This window comes from Mustela lutreola, chromosome 3 (assembly GCF_030435805.1).
Source record: "Mustela lutreola isolate mMusLut2 chromosome 3, mMusLut2.pri, whole genome shotgun sequence".
NCBI classification, from domain to species: Eukaryota; Metazoa; Chordata; class Mammalia; order Carnivora; family Mustelidae; genus Mustela; species Mustela lutreola.
In genome coordinates this window covers 63,694,472-63,714,030 of record NC_081292.1, presented here as the reverse complement: position 1 = coordinate 63,714,030, position 19,559 = coordinate 63,694,472, and the positions used below count along the sequence as shown (strand labels likewise).

The 19,559-nt window shown below is 41.0% G+C and overlaps 1 protein-coding gene across 2 annotated transcripts in view; it reads left to right on the top strand.

The window, feature by feature from the left end:
- The first annotated feature begins 7,923 nt into the window (after positions 1 to 7,923).
- The window catches only part of SULF1 (sulfatase 1), a 175,323-nt gene continuing 163,687 nt past the window's right edge, over positions 7,924 to 19,559 (top strand). For both annotated transcript variants that reach the window (XM_059166261.1, XM_059166260.1), the window contains exon 1: positions 7,924 to 8,233. The gene's annotated coding sequence lies outside the window, so the exon portion shown is untranslated. The remainder of the gene's footprint in view (positions 8,234 to 19,559) is intronic.

The following is a 19,559-nucleotide window of genomic DNA, read 5'->3' as shown; positions in this document are numbered from 1 at the left end:
AGCAAATAGAGAGCCGAAACAAGAACAACTTCATTAGTGATATAAGTTCTGAAGTTGGGAGTTCGAATCCCAGGAATCTGCTTCCTGCTAGATGTTTGACCGTCAACAGAGCAGTATATGTTTCTAAACTAAGGTCTTCTTGTCTGTAAAGTATGGATAATAGTAGCTTCCTTACTGGAGTCTTGTGATGGTTAATGAATTTAGTCTGGACAACTATGTTAAAAAGCCTCCCTAACAGTGAGTGTTCTAACACTATTAGCTATTATTATTTTTATGATGGTAAGAATTTAGAAGAAATAAGAGTCTTGTTGAGAGGATAGTTTGGGGGTGACAGGGAAGGCAAGACTAAAGCACGTTATCTTTAAATTAAAAGATGTGACTCTGCTTGCAAGGTTTTGTCTTTCCAGGAGAAAACTAAATGAATTTTTTTAAGATTTTTTTTTTTATTTATTTGACCGAGACAGAGAGCGAGAGAGCGAGCGAGCACGAGTGAGGAGAGGGGCAGAAGTAGAGGGAAAAGCCAGCTCCCCACTGAGAAGGGAGCCCAATGCAAGACTCAATCCCAGGACCCTGAGGTCGTGACCTAATCTGAAATCAGACACTTAACCAATTGAGCCACCCTGGCGCCCCTGAATAAATTTTTTTTAATAAAATACAAAAAAAAAAAAAAATCCTCTCAGAGAATAGATTTTTTTTTAATTAATTGCATTTGTCTTCAAAATAAATAAGAACTACGGTAATAAACATTTAAAATGTTAGAGGTAATTAGACCATTAATTAGAAATCTGCATGGACGTGGATAAGAAATTTAAAAACTTCAACTTTAGGGCATACATACATTCAAAATCAAAGCTTTCATTACATTAAAGCCGAAAGAGCTATTTAGCCTGAGAGAGAGTTAACACTGACTTCGAGGTGTCCTGTTTTTTGTTTTTTTTTTTCTTTTTAAGAAATTTGTTGGAAGATGCTTGACAAAACTGCCTCTAAAAATCAAGTGCAGGGGCGCCTGGGTGGCTCAGTGGGTTAAAGCCTCTGCCTTCGGCTCAGGTCATGATCCCAGGGTTCTGGGATCGAGCCCCACATTGGGCTCTCTGTTCAGCAGGGAGCCTGCTTCCTCCTCTCTCTCTGCCTGCTTCTCTGCCTGCTTGTGATCTCTGTCTGTCAAATATATAAATAAAATCTTTAAAAAAAAAAGTGGCTTTAAAAATCAAGTACAAAAATATTGTGACTGCTCTTTCGACAGTTTTCCTAGGAAACTTAGCTGATGTGAAAAAAATCGTGGTTGTCAAAATAATAAGCAAACCACATTTTCCAGCCATCAAGAGAAAAAGCAGCAGAGTTTTCTATTTTATACAATTGTGTTGCTTGCATATCCTAGTGTGTGATGGCTAAGAAAGATTAGCATAAGTCTAGGTTAATAATGTCGATTTGTTGACTGTCTTGCTAAAATAACATGAAAAAATCCAAGCTTTTATTTAACTGGCAGAAATTACATCGGCCCGTTGAGTAAGCAACTGACAGGGGCTGCTCATTAAAAGAACTATATATTCATGGAAATGAACATTTTTTTTATTAACATTTGCAAGCTCTGGTTTCTTGGTAAAGACTATAATAGTAATGAGTGTGCAGCTGTTTTCCATCTGTTCTTCAAAAACTTTTACCCGAGTACTTACTTCCCAGTAGTGTTAAGTGAATACTAGAACTGTACTACTTCCAAGAAAAAAAAGAAAGTATGACAAGGGACTATATTCTGCTTTTGAACAGCTATGGACTCAGCAGGTCGGCTATGTAGTCAGAAGTAAGGGCCTTCAAGCTAACTAACTATTTAATCTCCTCAGACAAGCTGAGCGCTGCTGTTCAAGAGGCTGCACTTGTCAATTCTAGCAAGACAAGCAACCCACTACCGTTAGAAATAGAGTGGAGGATCTATTATGTAAACACGCTGTGCTAAGTTCTAGAAAGAAAGGATGCAAAGATGAGTATGACACTTTTTGTCCCCAAAGAGTTGGTGATTTTAAAATGGATTAAGCTTAGGGGCCTGAAAGAAGGAAAACACTCCCATGGGTTTTTGTGGTGGTGGTGGTTTGGTAACCACATTTTTTAACAAAATTACTTTTGAGCTATGTATCCCTGTTTCTATTGTCTTCTGTGACTCCTGTTTTGCCCGTTCTTTTTTTTTTTCTTCTTTTAACTTATTTAAGACTTAGCTTTACATTTTAAATTTTCAGGTAGATGCCAGGAAAACAGTGAACTCTACTCTCCCAATAAATCTTCATTAATTTCCCAGGCATTAGGCAAATAACAGAGACACATTCCTCCCCTATGTCCCAAATGTTGGATGGCTCTAATAAGGAAAATTTTCAGTTCAGGGTCTGGTGTCCATTTCTTTCAAAACTAATATAACATTAATCTCACTGAGATAGACTTTTTTTTTTTTTAATTTATTTGACAGAGAGAGAGAGAGATCACAGGTAGGCAGAGAGACAGACACAGAGAGAGGGGGAAACAGGCTCCCCGCTGAGCAGAGAGCTCGATCCCAGGACCCTGAGATCATGATCTGAGCTGAAGGCAGAGGCTTAACCCACTGAGCCAGCCAGGGCCCCCCTCACTGAGATATTCTTAAACTTCTGATCCTATATATTGAATTAAGAAAGGGAGATGATGTGTCTCCTGGATCTAGCTGACTTTTTACAATAAAGCATGGCCACAAGGAAAATCTTATTATCCAATAATTATTAAGTAAAGCTGTGTTGCATTTATGATTACATTTGCCTGACAATGCCAAGCCACTCTGGTGGCTTACAGAAGAAATACTGCATGACCAAAGGTATTTTGTGCATCTGAATTACAGCAACTTCCCAAATTATATAATGTAACACTAATAAAACATAATTACTCCGGTTTAAGAGAATCTTTGCAGTTCTTAACGTTGTTCCTAATAAAAGTGCATGATGCCATTGAGAGAAAAATTTTCAAGCTAATAGATTGAATCCTGGAGTTCATTCCCCATTCCAGTGATGACTTAGACATTAGCCTGATCCTCCCTGAGCTTCACTATTCCCATCTCTTTTAAAATAAGAGGATTACGTTTTGTCTATTATTCCTCCCCAAAGCAAAATTCTGTGGTTTCTCTGAACACAAGTGATGCTCATCCCTGCTTCTAGTTTTCTACCTTCTTTCACACTATTTACCTTAACTGGGGAATGTATATATTACAAATAAAAGATGATTATTTGACTTATTAGGTTTAGGACACACTCCATCTTAAATATCCTCAACCCTTACTTCCAGACTTTTTTATTGCTGAAATTCTCATTTTCCTCTCACTTGATATCCATACTTCCTAATATTCTGCTTCCTAAACTTATTTATCTGTTCGAACGAGGATTAATACCCAATACCCAAACACTGGTTTCTACAAATATAGATTTAAAATAGATTTTAGTAAAAAAAAAATTTTTTTGCATGCAATTTGCATTTTCTCTTCAATCCAGTACCTTTCGTTAAATTATCCCATTTGAGAGTCATTGTTTTGTCCTAAATGGTTTAGCACCTCATTTCACCCTCCCAAAATTATTTACAGTGTAGCTACAAACCCCCTTTCATCATACTTAGGCTTATGCTTCCTGGGGAGAACTTGGCTTCAGTGATCAAACCATGTGTCTGGTAAGAAAGCTACCACTGGTTCCAGTGTCACTTCCCATCTAACTGGATACTCATTGAAAATACGAGCTAGTCTGATGCTTGTTGCATTGCACGTGAGGTGACCTCATTGAACAAGCCATAAATTCTTCTCTCTTTCTGAGAATAGTTGAGCTCGATGTGAATCGAGACAGTAAAGTTTAGTTGAAGAAGAATAAGTAGACGTCTGAAGCTGGGTAGCTCTGAGTAATTTAGAAGTGCAAGATGTTCCAAATTACAAGATTTATTGTGCATCTATAGAGACTTTATATGATACGAAGAGTAATGGGCTAATCCTTACACATATTGCTAGCATTGCGGGATTTCAGACGACATTTGTCATTTGCTTTAAAGGAACAAGCCTGAGGGAATGTTACCACCAAAAGAGAAAGGGGCTTCACAGATAATCCATATCCCATCAGATTACACTGATGATCAGAACTTTTTGCTTGCAACACTAGGGTTATGGAGGGCCTAAGAAGCCAACCTCAGAAACCATATTAAGCATAAAACATGTCACCAGCATTGGGGAATCTTATTCCTTCGGTCATCATTCATCCACCAAAACAGGTGCTGGAGAGAAGGTGATCTCAGAGGTAACCTGAAATGGAGAAATCTAATGATACCATTTTGACTTACCCTTACAAAGATTACACATGGCGGTTGCAGAAGATGAGCTTCTTGGCTGGCTTAGAAGGGATTGTTTGCCTCACAATAACACTGAATTCGAGTTGAGTTACGTCCCAAGAAGTAAAATGAGCACACATGAGGAGAGCTTATGGCTTTATGAGTTCTCACAATTTCAAGCATTTGCTGAAGGCCCTGACCTCCCCCACTCTCTTATCAGATTCTCCCGGGGACTTCAGGGGCATCGTCTATCCCAGCCCAGTGGTGCGGAGCAACCTGGGGCAGCCAGGATGCTGCGGTCCCGGTGACCTCTCTTCCAACCAAGTTATTGAAGGAGCCAGCCCCCTCGTTCTCACTGATCATTTATTTACTGTGCTTATGTGGGGATTCTTGGCCAGCTGGCGGCACAAGGCGGGGCGGGGAGGGGGGGGGCGGGGGAGAACCACGATGTTTTAAGTGTGTTAAATCTTCATATTAGCCCCCTGGCTTGGTAAACCTTTATGTTGGTTTTGTTTTCTTTTTTTCAAGCATGACAAACAAGTGGTTTTTCTTTTTCACTTTAATGATTCTTTAAACAAAAAAGGGTAGTTTAGGGCTTTCTCTGAGGCTGATAGGTGTTTCTGTTTAATGAGGTTTTTATTATACTGTATTGGCTTCCCTGAAAAGAAATTACAAGCAGCAAACAGCTGATAATAGAACAAGACTGGAAGAAACAATAACCAAGGGGGGGGGGGGGAATTAGTGTGGCGGTAGGTGCACACGTTGTAGCTCGGGGACCAAATGCCCCTCCCACTCTCCCTTGGCCACCATTGCCCGGGTAATAAAGGATGTGGGCGCTCATGTGCCGGTCCTGTGTGCCCGAGAGATAGGGGCATAGATCTAGACCCAGCTAAACTGCCCTCTGTGGAGGAAGAAGGGTGGTGAGCTCAGTCTAGACAAAGATGAGTGTGGCTCAGAGTGCGGGTTTACAAGGGCTGGCCGGTTACCATGGAAACTAATTGGAGCTAATAAGTAAAGGGACATTTTAACTGTGGGAACAGAATAGGAGGGGTTCTTTTTCAATATCACCGTTACCTACAATTAATCTTTCGTTTTAGCAGTGTCCTTAATTCTTAACCATGGAGCCATTCCCTCCGCGCTCGACCTCACCCTGAGCCACATGACGTTCAAATGCCGAATGTCATCTTTCAGAATGTGCTGTGTTTTAGGTTTAGATCTCTCAAGACAGAATCAATTTCACTTTTTTTTTTTCCTAAAAAATAAACTGTTTGCAGATGGCAAGGAGAAAGGAGGAGAGGTAATGGAAAATTCTTAACTTCTAAACGGACACTCTGCTGAGCAGCGCAACCGTGGCTATAGGGAGAGGGGAAGCTGGGACCTTACCCTGCAGCACCAGCTTGAGGTTTTTGTTTGAGTTGATTTTCCTTAACAAAAGCATTTCAGAACATCAGCAACAACAAAAAAGAGAAATGTGTCACTGTGGACTCATTTTACAATACTTTTGAAAGGTAATGTTTGCGGACACCGCACAGAGCAGAAATGAAGTTCGTGGCAAATGAGGAGGATCTATTGCTCAACTTACATATATATTTTAAATTTTAACACAAGTTTTAAGCAGTATAAATAACTGAAGTTATCAATAAAAGGGAAATGGTAACTGGGATTTAATGAAAAGATTTACAATCAAGAATAGAATAAAAATGTTTGTGTTAAAAAGTACTTTCAACAATAATGTGTGTCAGAGCCAGGATCACTTGGGAAAAGTCTTATGGAAGGTATGTTACAAGCACAGGGTTGATAAAACACAATTCAACACCTTTATAGTTTCTGAGGTTTTACTTTTGTAACTCAATTTACAGTTTAAGAGAATGCAAACCACCTTAATAATGTCTCGAGGGCCTTCAAAATCTATGCAGTTGAGGTAATCCAGATTTTCAGACATGAGTCTGGTTGGATTGACAAAAAAAAAAAAAAAAAAAGAAAAAGAAAAAAATTGCCTCACAATAATTGGCACTATTAAAATTTTTATGGTGCCCGAGGGAAGTTTCAGCCCTGTCATGCCACTTGCCATTGTTGAAGCTTTTTGTGTTGACTATGTATCTGGATTTAGCTGATTAGGAGTAATGGTTTAGTACATAGAGTATATATTGTGAAACACACACCTCATAATCACTTCTGGGAAGAAATTAAGCAAATGAATCAGAACTCCAACCTCTAATTCTTTTTTTCCCCCCTTATCTTCCCTGCAGCCCAGTTGTAGGGGGAAAAAAAAAATCACTGTCTGAAAATTATAGTTCTTAATTCTGTACTTCAAAAAATTGCACCAGGAGTAATTTTCAAGTATCTTAATATAATAACACATAAAAATGCCTTAGAAAACAAGCTGGTCAAGTCAATTTTGCTACTTATTGAAATAATTCTCTTTGTGATACTGGTGCTCCAAATGTGAGCTATCGATTCGCAGTCTAGATTTTAACACTTTGAGCAAATTTTAAGTTTTCTTGGTTTTTATGCCTGCACTCCCCATCCCAGTTCAAAGAAATTCAGAAGATGTAGTATTTAAAATGTTGGCTCAGCACAGACACTGTCAGGGAGTTGATAATATTTCAAATTTCTGTTTTCCTTTTCAGATTATCGAAATTCCTTAGATGTCTGATGGCATTTTTGAAGTGGTGAGATTTGTAGCAATTAATTTTTTTCCAGGTATCTCCTTAAAGCATTGTAACAAGTATAGCCATTTTCTGGTTCAGACTGCTATCAACGTAATTAGTTCTGTAAAAACAGTTCAGAGAACTCAAAAAAAAAAAAAAAAAAAAAAAAAAGGAAAGAAAGAAAGAAATGCACGTAAGAAGGAGGTATCGAAATGACCAAAAATTGAAAACATTTCAAAGCAAAATTGTTAATGAGCTGTTTGAACTATATGGACATTATAAGTGCAATTAACTAGAAGCCAATAAAAATAATCAACGACAGAGTGCAGCCCTCTGGTACCCAGGGCTTTTACAAAGAGATGTCTGTGAAAGCAGCAAGTGATTTAAAAAGCCACCTTTATCTATGGGAGTGTGTGCTATTTTACATGAGTAGAAACTAAACTGATTTTCATTGACCATTTCTGAAGTTCAGCCTGTGGCCAAGAGCGAAAAGCTGTATGTGGGAATAGACAAGTTTCTGCTCTTAGTGGTGCCCCCCTCCCGCCCCCCATCCCTGGAATGTTGGAAGCAGCCATGATCTAATCAAAGGAAGGTAGGAGTTTAGATCTCAAACTGTAGATGTCACATTTCAGTGCAAACTACTCCTACATTAACACGTTATCAGTATGTCAGGATGAATCTTTTATCTCGTGGGGGTGGTGGTGGTGTATGTGTATGTCGGTGTGGGGGGAGCGGAGGTGCCTCGCTGGGAAGATTGCCCTCACCAGGTTGGCAGGGAAAGATTTTTGGTGTTTCCGTGCATCCCTCAGAGGGTCCCAGTGGTCCCCGGGGAGCACAAGGAGTTGTGAAAAGTAACGCACAACTGGCCACCAGAATAATTCATTCCCTCCACCTTCTGTTTAGCACCTCCCACTCCTCTCTTTGGAGCCGTCCTTTCTCTCTGAAATCTCAGGTTACTTGACTGGGAGTTCTCAGACCTCCAGTTTCAGTCCTGCCCTCAGCCTCCGGTCGGTGAGAGACACCCAGCCCCAGCAATTGGATTGGGCAGCCGGTCTTGACACACCACTGTGCTGAGTGCTTGAGGACGTGTTGCACCAGATGGTTGGGGTTAGTGTGTGTCATCACATTCGAGTGGGGATTAGGAGCAGGAAGGCTGCCTTGCTGGAGCTGTGTGGTCTTCTCCAAGGGAGAGTTGCGGGCAAGGAAACTACTTTGCTTTTGGGAGAAGAGGAGGAATTCATTTTCTGCAGCCACAAGAAAGGCAGTTTTTTCAGGTAAAGTAAAAGACATTGAATGCTTCTCTCTCTCTCTCCCTTTCTCTCTCTCTCTCTCTTAACATAGTTTTGAATGGAATGCTAGCACAGCACACTTGTCAAAGCCCGTTGTGGCTACCCTATCAATGCTGCTATTGTACGGCGGACAGATAACAGTGAGCATAGCTTGGTGCTTGGCTGTCTTTATAGAACTAACACTACTCCTGCCTTGCTCTTGAAGGTGTAGCTAAGAAAATGTCTTTTGGAGCGGTGTTTGTACGCTTGAATAGCCTCGTTGCCTCCCCCAGACAGGAGCTGTAAATTGTTCCGGGAAGGACGGATCGGCCAAGAGAGCATTTATTTCAGCCTTCCAAATTAAAATGCACTTTCAAACTGTTGCATTTTACCGCTCCGTTTGTAAAGATCCTTTCGGGAGTCTATTTCTGAGTTTGCTGGCAGAGACGGAGATGCTTTCTTAATCGATTTTTAAAAGGTATATTGTGTCTGATTTATGACAGACTCAAGGGTTTCTAGCAAAATTTGGAGGTTGGAAACTCCTGAGGAGAAGAGGCTGCCCTCTGAGCAGCTGAGAGTGGCTTTAAAGTAAAAATGCTTAGAGCTAGAGGAAAAGCAGAAAAGGAGGAAGTAGGAAAATGCCCTTTAACGGAGTTTAGCCTCCTACAGCTGCAGGGGAGCAGATGGAGTAATTCATTTGCAGATCTGTTTGTGAAAGTTTTACAAGTCATTGAAAACTAAAGTAGCATCTCTGTAATGGATCGTTCAAGTCACTACGTTTATGGGTTTTAAACAGGCTATCTGAAGTGTTAATTAAATGGAAATAGATTTTCTGGCTGGGTTATAAACAAACAGTTAAAAGAAAAGGTTTTAATTATAAATTAGTCATTGGAAATTAATGGTCATCTGGCCCCTGAGCAACATAAAATGAGTTTTCAGCACATATGTGAGTAGCTGGTAAGATAACCCATCTGCTAAAAGCACCCACCCAAATTAAATCGACCTGAAATGTACCAATGGGACATACATACTACATTTAACGCGTGATGTGAAGAAGGCCTCCCAAACAGATGCCTTGTTTTTACAGGGATCAAAAAAGTAAAATCTTCACTTTTCCAAATTTTGGTGGAGCTAGGTGAGTCAATGAATCCCTTCTTTTGCCCCCCTGACAGACTTGCCCTCCTACGCCCACGTTCACATACCCGTGGTGCTCAAGATTTCTTACTCCTACTGGACTCTCACATTTGGTAGAGAAACCCAACACTGTCCTTACCCTTTGCAGGTGAGAAATTCGATGAATAAAACTGTATAGCAGCTATTCTGAAATAGGAGCTGTTTAATAGGCTGAACAACAGGATTTATGGCTAGAGCTTTGTGATTTTTCTGTTCAACGGCATAAAGATGCCTGTAAAATTATGTTTCCACTTGTAGTATACATTTTTTTCTTGCATCCTGCCAGTTGATATTTTTTTCATCTTGTCTTTAAAAAGTTACGATTGAAACAATATTTCAGCATGGTGTTCAGTTGTGATTCAATTCACGGTGTTCTCTGGTTCTGGTCCTGAAGCCCTCAATGAGAAAGTCTCCTCATATATAAGCAGGCAGTTATTATGACCGAGTATGATCCGATTCCCAATATTACATAACCGAAATAGGACTAAGTTCATAAACTGAAGTCTTCTGGAATTCCAGTCATTCCATTATGGCTCTACAATGGAACCGGGGCTTAAAAAACAGAAAGACAGAAAGGCAAACTCGTATCTCATATCTCGGGTGCCCTTAGGATTAGGACTCCAAGCACATCAGGTAACAGGTATGGGGCTGACCACCCACGGCACGTTTCACTAGCACAGAAGTATTTTCTAAGAAAGTAAAGTTTCTCCTCGCACGACGGAGGTGTGGTGTGGGCAGCTAACAAAGGCAAGTTCTGTTTAGCCGTGGGAGCCCCGCAGCAGATGTCATTCTTGTTCCAGACTGACCACCAGGCTCCTTGCCCAGGATTTTGACAATCTGGGAGCATTCCGCACCCCCCACCCCCGCAAAAGTCCATTGCATGCAGGATCAGGCAGGATGGAGACAAAACAGGAAGAGTTGAGAAATAATAAAATCACACCTTGAAAAGGCAGAGGGGGGTGTGTTATATCCACCCACCCCCCCCACCCCCGCCAGGCTAAAGTAATGTGAAGTTAACTTAGCACAACTAAAAGGCTCTGCTTAAAAGACAGTGCCCACAGGGCAATCCCAGTTGCTTGTCAAAATCGAAATCTACGGTTCCAGATGGTAAACATTCAGAGACATATTTATGGTGACTTCTACATACCTCCGTTTGACATTTGGTTTCTTCCTGACAGCACTTGCGCTGGTAACACACATGAAGTTCCCATCAGTATCACGACAGCTGGAAAAGTATTTGAGCACCAAGGTTGGCCCTCCCAGGGAAGGGAAAAATAACCGGGAGCGCAGATCTCCATGTGCACTGTGGATGGGTCCTGCTATCTAGGCGTGCAGTGAGCTAGCTCAGAGGCTAACAGTCTGAAAAGCTCCATCCAGTTAAGTTGCAAAATCCACTTTTAGGGCGGAGGGGAAAACAAAAATATAGGAATTCAAATACTCACTGACCTCCTGCTAGCTTATGAGTGAGAATCTTCATCAAATAATTAAAAGGGCTCTTCTCTCTTTCCTTCTAAGGAAATTTATGTGATTTCAGGCATATTGTTGTGGTCCTTTCCATTGTGATAGTCAATAGTAGAGACAAGTGTCAAGGGTGACACTTTGCATTTCCTTTCCTGACTGTATATTCATGTAGGAATGCACTGGGGTTTGGGGGTCTTTTGTATTTTAGATTTAAAATGGTTTACTCTTGACAAATCCATAAAGCAAGGTTTGTGATATTCAGTACTGAGCTTTTGCCAATCGTTGCCCTGTGGATGAGGCCAACCAGTGGGTCAAGTCAGGACATCTGGTTCTTTTTTCCCCCTGTACAATATTTTTGTGTAGAGAGCGTAGAGTACATTTCAGGAGATTAAAATGTTTAAGGCGCTGACTTTAAATAGATCATTATTTTTATCATCATTATTGACTTTGAGGGAAAAGAAGCTCATGTATGAAATTAATTCTATGGCCATATGGTAAATTTACCTTTCCTTTAGGTTAGGTCCTTGGGCAGGAGTGAGGGAGGCATTTGAAAGAAGATATTTTTGGGAAAAGTTTGCCCTGAAATATGTTTCCTATTTATTTTCAATTCTATCTCAGTATGCTGAGAAGGAGGGGAATTAGCCTGTTAGCTTTTTTCCCCCCTCCTCTCTCTAATATCCCCTTCACCCCCATAACTAATCTGTCGTCAGATTCTTTGAGTCCTTCCTTTAGAACATCTCTCACATCTGGCCGGCAGCCACCGCTCCAGAATGATCGTGCCACACGTGGGCCATGACAACAGCCTCCTTGCAGGTCCATTTCCCTCTTGTGTCCATCCCTGCAGACTGAGCTTCCTACAAGTCTGCTTCGGTCAAAGCATTTCTGAGCTGAGAAGTCCTACTACATGGGCCCCCGTTACCCACAGAATGCACTTCACATGACATGCTAGCCATCCGTTATTTGGTCCTAACTTTCCGACCATGTCTTCCACTAAGTCAATGCAGCAGCCCAAGTTTCCTGGTCCCTGTAGCCCAGGTGGCCTGTTGGGCTCCTAACCCCTCCTGGTCTCTTCTCTTAACCCAACCACTCTAGTTTTCTAGTTTGTCTTCAAATGAGAATCTGTCCTCATGGGCATCCTTCCTTCAGGTTCGACGTTTGAAATCCTGAGTGTGAAACATTCATCACCTCTCTAAACTCATCCTTCTCACGCTTAAGTCCCATCTCCTCCAAGAAGCCTCCCCTGACTACATCTCACGGTGATGTTTTCTTTCCCTCGAACCTGACCGTTAGTGATCCATGGGTTGCACTCAGCATATTGACCTTCTTCTTATCTTGTTTTCTACTTTGCCATCTTATCCCCTGACTCATCAGGTAGGGTGAAGTCTCCTAAGACAGGAACTGGTTTGGTCCACTTCCGTTTCCCATGGGAGATACTAATAAGTGTATGTTGACTAGGTCACAGGAACTTTCAAACATGCAAGGCACTTTTCTCTCTGGTTACCCCCACTTTAGAGTTATTTGCCAGCTCTAATAACTATCTCCACCCATGAGAGAAAAGAAAAAAAGATAACACCTGATTGGTTGTATTTTGCAGTAGGTTAGAAAAAGTTCCATTTAAACAGAATGTGGAATTACTGCCCCAAATTAAGTTTGAGTATTATAAAGGCATATCTCCATCTATTTCAGCTTTATGTAACTATCACAGAAATTAAGTCTACTAACTGCGCCTTATGGTATAAAATCTCAACCATGATTTTGGAAGCAAGAGAGTACAGTCTTTGCATTTAGACAGCCTTGTGCTGTAATCCAGGGACCACCTCTCAGTAGCTGAGTGGCCTTGGACAGGTGACTTACCATTCAGCCCCCTGACAGAGACAGAGACACTTCCTTGAGGATGTTGTGAAGAAAACACATAAAGAAAGCTAGAGCTTGATGCATGTGCAATAAATGGGAGAGAAAGAAGGTTGGTAGGTACAGATAGAGACCCAGGATGCATGACTGTGTTCATCTCAGTTATGTAAGTCATCAATTTCATGTATTTATGGTGTGTCTTTCCTTTTCTGCCACCAAAGGCAGGGGGAAGGGGAAGGGAACTCAAGAGAGTGAGATTGGTGGATGTGGGGAGAGCTGCAGAGGGCAGGAAAAGGGAGGAAGAGGGAGGACCGAGGGAGAGGGAGATGGAGAGGGTGGCCGCTTTTGGCCTTAGGAGTTTGGAGCCACTGAGTTAATGGATCTGGGGGGACAATGGTGACAGTTGAATACACTTCGCAGGGAGGAGCAGAGTCCTGGGTCCTGCATTAAAGGAAAATAAAGAACAGGCACTGGGCTGCAGCGCTGGGGGGAAACAAAGGGTCGGAGCAGCGGACCCCAGCAGGGAGCTGAATTCAGGGAAGGGTCATGTGCTCCTCTTCCTTCCTTTGGGCCCACTATTTAGAAAGAAATAATAACTTGGCAAAACATTGTAGGAGTCAGGTCAAGCTTCCAGAAGTAATTGGTAAAGCAAGATACCATTTAGACAAAACACGGGGCTTGGACCTTTGCCGTCCTTCACCTCCAAACCAGGTTCCATGAAAAAGCTGAAAGCAATCAGTCTGAGCTCTGTTCTGTTCCCAAACTCTGCACCCACCATCACACAGCGAACCTTCTCCCTGTGCCCTTGCCCCAGAAGGGCAGCTGACTGAGAAATTAGCTCACGTAGCACTGTAGGCCACCTCACAAACGTGTCTGTGGACGCTGGTCATTCAACTGCAGTTTTCAAGCTCTTGGGACAGATCAAAGGATATTCTTTCCAATCCTGATCATCTGGTCTGCACCTGCCCCAGGCCAGGGAGAGGGAAAAAACTGGAACTCCTCTAAGATAAAGGGCAAGGCAGTATTTCTGGAGATCCCTCCCTCTCCCGGCAAACACAGTCTAGAGAACCTTCATTAACAGTTACGGTACCTCACCCCCCCTCAGTGGCAGCCACCAAGGTGCACTCTCTTTGTCCTCAAAATATGTGATTCTTGTCCTACTCCACAATCATCTGCTAAACCTTGTTAATTAAAAATAAATAAATAAAATGTGGGTCTCTACTTCACCTTCCAAGGGTAAAACTTTTCCTTATACTCTGATTTTCTTTTTAACCGCAAAGCTACAAATCTGTGAGACACTTCTACATTGTTTGAAAATGTGAATGCAAGGGACTCTGACATGCTACCATTTACCTAGCGGGGGAGATGGATATTAAAATGCTATGCTGAATAAATGAACAGACACACCATGTTTCTGGATTTTAAGAAAAAAAAAAAAAAAAAGCTCATTGTAAAAGGTAAAGTGTCCCCAAATTAATCTCCACATTTTGTGTAATGCTAATGACATTTTCACACAAGGTGAGATAGGACTGGTGGTGGGAGCAGAATTGGGGAACTGGCAAGGGCCCAGGGCACTCTTGCTTGGATGTAAAATGAGGATTCTAAAGTTCATCTGGGTAGTAAACTCAGGAACAAGCCATGACATTTTTGTAAGAAAAGAGGGCCATAGTAAGACAGGGACTTGTTTTATCACACATCCCAGTATGTTATAAAACTGCAATAATTGAATTTTTCTGTTCTTAAGCCATTTGCTCTGACGTAGATTTTTATTGACCTTCACGTATTTCTGTTTCTGTTGTGTTCTCCTCAGTTTTTATTCATTTGTTTATTTGGGGTTTGGGGGGGTTGTTTGTTTTGCTGGCCTTGTCCAGGTCTTCAGTTCAGCCACAAATTGCTCTTCCTAGATACTAGTTCTGCTGCCACAACTAATGGAAACCTGGCACTAGTATGACTTTGCTTTAGTTTTCCCATCTGCCTATAGAGCTAATACTCTATGAACCTTTTCACTTCATAAAAACCCTAAAGTCAGTTTGTCTCAAGAACTGAGGAGAATCCTGTGGAATCCATTCACTTGACGAAAGAAGCCCAAAACATACCAGCCTAAGAGTTCTCCCACTTTTCTGAGCAATAATAGAACGCTCCTAATGAACCAAATAGAAATCTGAGTTGCGGAGAGCTTTGTCTTGTTGTCCAATTTCGTGTTGTGTTGTTACGGCTCAGGCATGTTGTGGAAACACCTGCTATATTAATTTAAAAGAAAACTGAAAGTCAGACTCTTATAAGATATTAGCAATGCCCAAGTAAGTCGTGGTGAGAAAAGATTAACTGCATGCCGAGTGTGCATTTATTAAATTAATTTAGAAGTGTGCACCTGTGGATATTATCTTCAAACTCGTATCACTAATATGGCTTAGCACCCAAGTCACCTTTCTATAATACAACATGTCCTCTGAATAGACTTCCTGCCAGTTTAAAGCCTCCCCCTTACCCTTCACCTGCCCATAATCAATCTTCCCCTGAATAGAAGCTTCGAGTAAACAGATGTGCTTGGCATTGCATCCAGATATCCTCGAAACTTCAACTTTCAGCTTGCATGTATAAGAAGTGCATTCCGGCAAAGAGGCCCCTGCAAGGCTTGTGCTTCTTTTTCCCTCTTGAGAGCTTCATGCTGCTAAGAAAAAGAAAACTGTTCTGAATGTAACCGACGAATAAAAGCATAAGTGATGTAATATTTGTTATTTGAGACACCTGGAGGCTTCACATGTGTTGTCACCATCGTTTTCCTATAGGATATCTATATTTAGTAAAAGAGATATGGGGGATATACTCAATACTGAAGAGTTTAAATGACTTTTTCGCAGTTGAGCTGATGCCCTAAGCAATAGCCATTATGTGCCTTCCATATAGAATTGGAGCCAAATGGAACAAGCTTAAGAAAGCTCCATCGATTGGTTAATCCATTTATTCCATATGTATTTGAGAGCTTCCTGCATATTTCTATCCCAGTGTGGAGAGGAATACAAAATTATACACGACACTATCCGTGCCCTGAAGGAATAGCTAGCTTAGCTGCGAGGAGAAGACAGACACACAGACAATTGTTTAGTAGTATGCAAAGAAGGTGGTGGCTAAATATCAATTATTTGTCCTAAATAAATATAAAGGACATCCACAGAGCCCCCTATTGGGAGAACGGGAACCTGGGCTGGCCAAGACTTGGTCATCTCCATCTTTACAAACTTTGTGCAGACAATTTATTTACCCTCTTTCACTCAGCTTCCTTCTCTATAAAATGGAGATATGGTTACCAAAAAGAGTTGTTATAAAGGTTAAATGGCATAGTAAAAGTAAGGTGCTTAACACAGGACATAGACCACAGCTGTATCTTTTTCCAAGATGGCAGAAAGCTCCACTTGAGTGAGGACTTGTACTTAAGCCAGGCTTGTCAATTTCACATTAGAACACAGCACTTTTGAATCAGCACATTTGCATAGATGCACTTTGGAAATACAGTGAAGGCAGGCATTAGGCAAAGACGAGAAGGAAGAAAGGAAGGGAGAAAGGGAGAAAAGAGGAGCGATAGAAGAAAAGAAGAGCTAGAAGGAGGAGAAAGAGTGGGGTCCGCTGATGCCTCTACTCTGCACCCTTTTCTGTCTTAAGCATGTCATGTGAGAGCTACATTAGGCTAGATTCTAGAGTGTTCTGACACAACAAGTAGACAGGTTACACTTTAGAGTTAAACAGATGCTTTAAGCAGTTTAAGCAGTAGGTTTTTCAAAAATGGAAGGAGATTGAGAGAGAGAGAGAGAGAGAGAGGAGAGAACAAGACAATTGGAATGGTACCAAAAGTTCAAAAAAAGTAAGATTGCCCAGTCCCAAGGACAATGTTGAGAATGAGAAAAGGATAAGTGTAAGAAGTGTTATAAAGAAATAAATAACAGTATCAACAACTTGATCATTGATCAAATAGAGGACAAAAGAAAGACAAGTGACAAAAATGACGCTGATGTATCAGACCCAGTGAACAGGGATGGTGACACCGCCTAAGGAAAATGGGGTGCTGGAAGTAGCATTTCATTTTGTAGCATCAAAAATTTCCAACGTGAAAATGGTCATTATGGACAAATGTTTATCTGGTATCTGTAAATTAATAAGTATGCCTGGGATAACTTTATAATACAAATATGGCAAATATATGTGTGTATCGAAATCCTCAATAATATAAACATGAAATCGAATTTTCTGATCATCGATGATACATAAGATAGAATGCATAATTATCAATATTTAAATTACTTATTTATGTAAGAGGGAGAGAGACTCTGAGCATGAGAAGGGGGAGCAGCAGAGGGAGAAGCAGGCTCCTCACTGAGCAGGGATTCCCGATTCGGGACTTACTCTCCAGGACCCTGAGATTATGACCTGAGCTGAACTCAGACACTTAACTGAATGAGCCACCCAGGATCCCCTTAACTGTTTTCTTGTTTAATGACATTTTCCCTAGATAAAAAAGATCTCTCAGATTAAGAAAATGGCTGGCTGAATAACTATGCTAGTGTTTTTAAACTCTGGGGGAAATAATGAATTTCCAACTCAGCATAATAAATTACCTCTGCAGAATACCTATAGTTCTCTTCTTTTCACCAAGAAAATGCTGGTAGAGAGGGACATATCATTTAAAGAGTCTCACAGCAAAACAAAATGAAATATTTAAGTTGCTTCTGTTCATAAAACTTCAGATTCTACCTTAGAAGAGTTGAGTTGGACATCGTTTTTGCAGAATGTATGAATGATTTGTTTTACAAATGATATAGACACTCCCTTCTGTATTCACTCTAAAGAGAAATCATTCTTAATTTTAAGGTTTGGGAAAGGTTTCCCCCCCCACACCCCCTCTTTTCTTTCTATCCCCTCTCACTTTGCCCTTTTATTTTCTTTGTTTCAGCCACATTTCATGTTAAGATCCTCTTCAAAATAGGAGAGTCATGCTTTAGTCACTTCCTTATATGGTATCAATGAATAGTTTTCAGGATTAGGTATAATTTTATTACAAGCAGATTGTATTTGCCATTTCAAAACCTGGCCCTCGATGTTAGGGGCAGCACGACTGAAAGGATGCACTACTTGAGTCAGCAAGATTTGGAATTAAAATGTAGTCTTATTACTAGAAATTGGTGGGAATAGCATTGACCTGTGGAGACCTGACAGCATTCTGATTCCTCAAAAGAGACTTGGGTGCTATTCAAGTTTTTAATGAAGACTTTGGCCTGTTTCATTTTACTCAACTGAGTTTTCTGAACCATGTTCCCTGGTTCCTATGGGAGAGATGCCAGCCAAAGGAACAGCACCTGTGATCCATTTCTCGTTCAGGGCTGCCGTGCATGATGGTCTAATTGGCATGAACAGGTTTATATTTGAAAGCTACTAATAGCTAATGGCTTAATTGGTACTCCATGAGACACCCAGTTTAATGAACCAAGGGGAAAAGATGTAATACACAAGTGCCACAGTAAGATCAATAAACATCGTCTGCAGCAAACACAAAAGTTGGGCTTTGCTTCCAAGCTTAAGACCAGGTCAGATCTCTTCACCTCGCACCCCCCTTAGATCAAGGGGTTAATGTGCTTTGCATGGAGATTGGGGTATGGAACATGAGCTGATATTCTTAAATTTCTTAATTTCAGACCACCTAAATTCTGATTAATTCAGGATTCTACTCCTCCATGTTCAACTTCTGGACCTGCCTCAGTGGGACAAAGATGTCTTGAGTAGAAGTGTGGTCATTAGGGAAAAAGAAACAAAACAAAAACAAAGATTAAGAGGTGAAGAAGATGAAAGAATATTAATGTAGTCAAAATGTGTTCTGTTAGAGTCTTTTTTGATACCAAGATAAAGACAAAAAAAAACAAAACAAAAAACAAAAAACAAAACAAAAAAAAAAAAAACCCAGAAAGAAAATACGCTATCATTTGATATTTAGCAATTGTTATGTTCATTAGCCATTTTGCTCCAAAAATAATTATCCATTGTTGATCTACCCCTCTGATCAATCATTATAGTAGTCTCAGAAGTGGAATTGGAAGTGTTCCTACAGTCGCTTCTGCCACTGTCATATGCTCTATGGGAGCTTAGAATATCCCATGGACTGCCTCACTGGCTTCAGGCAAATCATATTTCATGGTGGGCAAGTAATAAGTTTAAATGTTACTAGCAATAAAATAAAATACGCCAAATGATGCAGTAGTATCACAGTTAGTGGGGGTACAGTGCGCCACCCACCACCCCTTTGCCTTCATTTTGCTCCCACACCCCACCTCACAATCCCCTACTCCCCCTGCAACTGGATTACATTAGTCTTTACTGGCAAATTCTGCCCTTCCCTTAAGACAAGACTGAATAAAGAAAACTTTCTCCTTGAAACTAAAAGGCACGGTGGTGGGGGAAAGAGGAAGGACTTGAATCACCTCATACTAAATTGAACTCTGTTCTTTAAATCTTTTTCCTATTCCCACTCACCTTACCACTGTTAAGCTGACCTTCCTTTAGCACTCTTTCCCCATTGTCCTGCTATTACCCTAAAACAGTCATCTCTCCATTTTCTACAGCATCCAGTCTAAAAAAACTTCAGCATTAAGGGACCTGCATAATCTTCTCCACTATGAACCACCCCACTTTATGTCTACGCTTTCTGCTCTTCACTAAACCTGGTGCAGCAGCCCTAGAATCCACCCCCACTTATTTCTACTACTAAGCATTTGCTCATACTGTTTTCTGGGTGGAGGCCATCCTCCCAACATGCTTCTGAGTGTCCAAATTTCACCCCCATTCCCTCCATGGAACTTTCTTT